This window comes from Cyprinodon variegatus, unplaced genomic scaffold, assembly GCF_000732505.1.
Source record: "Cyprinodon variegatus isolate N-32 unplaced genomic scaffold, C_variegatus-1.0 Scaffold351, whole genome shotgun sequence".
Classification (NCBI taxonomy): Eukaryota; Metazoa; Chordata; class Actinopteri; order Cyprinodontiformes; family Cyprinodontidae; genus Cyprinodon; species Cyprinodon variegatus.
In genome coordinates, this window is record NW_015150804.1 from 421,030 (window position 1) to 423,178 (window position 2,149).

The following is a 2,149-nucleotide window of genomic DNA, read 5'->3' on the forward strand; positions in this document are numbered from 1 at the left end:
TCACACGGTTGCATCCTGCTGTGATTCAATCAAGAGGAGCATTTTGTCCTATCACCAAATCAATTGCCTTGTCAGAAGAACACTGTTCTGTAACCCAACCCATGTGTTATGATCTGCTAATAAAAGGCTTCTGCTGAGGAGACCCAAAGAGAGAGAGAGAGAGGGCAGATGTAGCTGAACGTGACTCTCTCCTCTTGGAGGAGCCAAAGAACCCTATTCTGTGTGGACTCAGTTCCTTTTTTATCATAAACCTACAATTTTGAACGTAACATTTTTGGTGCTGAAAACCCGGGAGTCAAGATCCAATTGTCCACGACCGTGCGGGACCAAGGCCAAGAAACTGTCGACAGCCGTCCACCCTTTGCCGGAAGGAGCCAATAGGTTGGTCCAGCCCTGCCCTGGACATCCTGGTGACGACTCAAGCTGAGGACTGATCTGCACAGAAAGGGTACACCTAAATCTTTTGATCAAAGCTTGGTCTGGGACCATGTGAAAGCTGTAACTAGTTGTAGTCGCAAGAATATTTGACAAACAGGGTTTGTTGTGATAGATTTGGGATCGGTATTCTGTGCGTTTGGGTCTGGGACCCTCTGTGTTCAAGCTATAACTGGTTGTAGTTGCAAGAATATTTGATGAAACCAAGTTTTGTTGACAGATCTGGGATCTGGGTATTCTGTGAATTTGGGTCTGGGACCCTCTGTGTTCAAGCTATAACTGGTTGTAGTTGCAAGAATATTTGACGAAACCAAGTTTTGTTGACAGATCTGGGATCTGGGTANATTTCTAGAGGAAGCTTTTACAATCGTTCATTTTTAATGCAACACACAGCTTATTTTCTGCAGCATCTCTCCAATTTTCTGCTGTGATTTCTTATTTCATTTTGACATTACTTGCAGAGAATGTTTAGCTGCATTTCTCCATCTCTTAGTCTCCATTTTGGATTTGCAGGAATCTTTATTCAGGTTTGTTCGAACTACTTACACATAGAAAAGTCCCCAAAGAGATGTCTAATGTGCTGAAATATCACCCCTAGAAATCCCATCTAAGCATCCATATGGAAAGATTTGAGACTGAGCCAGGTTCTGCTGAAAGTTTGCACCTGTTAAAGGGGTTGACCTTTCTTCTGCTGTATGACAGATGTCCACAGTCGCTACATCCTCCCTCAGAGCTACCTAATGCTGAAAGTGAGTTACTTGATGCAATCTGATGGGTTTCCTTGGATAGACAAGGTTTTCAACAATTGGAATAATAAACTGACCTGAATAAACTGCGTCGTTTCATAACTAGGATCTATTTTTTACATGTTTTCGTAACTTGGAATATTTTGGTTATAAGTACCTTGTGATGAAGTGTTTTGTAATGAGCTTAACAGGGACGTTTTTACTGTCGGCTGGTTAAAGATGTCATAATAAAACTTTAACATTCAAGCTTTTTGCAGGGTGAAATCCTAGGGATGTTAGTTTAGCTTATCAGGGTTGGTAATTTAAAGAGATACAAACATACCTTTCTGATCTACCAGTTTGTGTGATTGCCACATGCAGCAAGCCCACCTGGGAGCAACACCATGAGATTGGGATGTCCTGTTTAAAATCCCTGTTCAATCACTGCTTTTGGCTGCTGGTCATGTTGCTGTTGGCACTTTGATTGAATGTTTTCTATTCACACTCAGAGTCTCCTCTTAATAGCCCTTTTCATGTGACAGTGATCTATATGCAGGTAATTACAATTGGCCGTGATGGATAGTACTGTCAGATTCACCATAATTATCTTGAGATTAAGCATGTTTCAAAAGTTCTAAATGCCATAAACCATTACATGGTCACAGGAAAGTGTTTGCTTTTTCAGAAATGCAGACAATCATTTAGTAAAACAGCTACATTCGTCATGCTCAAATTTGATAGGTTCTTTAAATACAACGCCTTGCTAAACAATTCACATTCTTTGAAGTTTTTTTTTTTTTATATCTCAATTCACAATGACAAGAGTCAATTTTATGTGATGATGAAATTTTAAATACGGGATGATTTTTCAACTTTTTTAAAAATTAAAATCTAAAAAAAGTGCTTAATGCTTTATGAGCCAGTATTGTAAAATCACCTTCTTATGCATCCCGGTTGAAATTTGCTATGTCTCCACCTAACCTGACTCC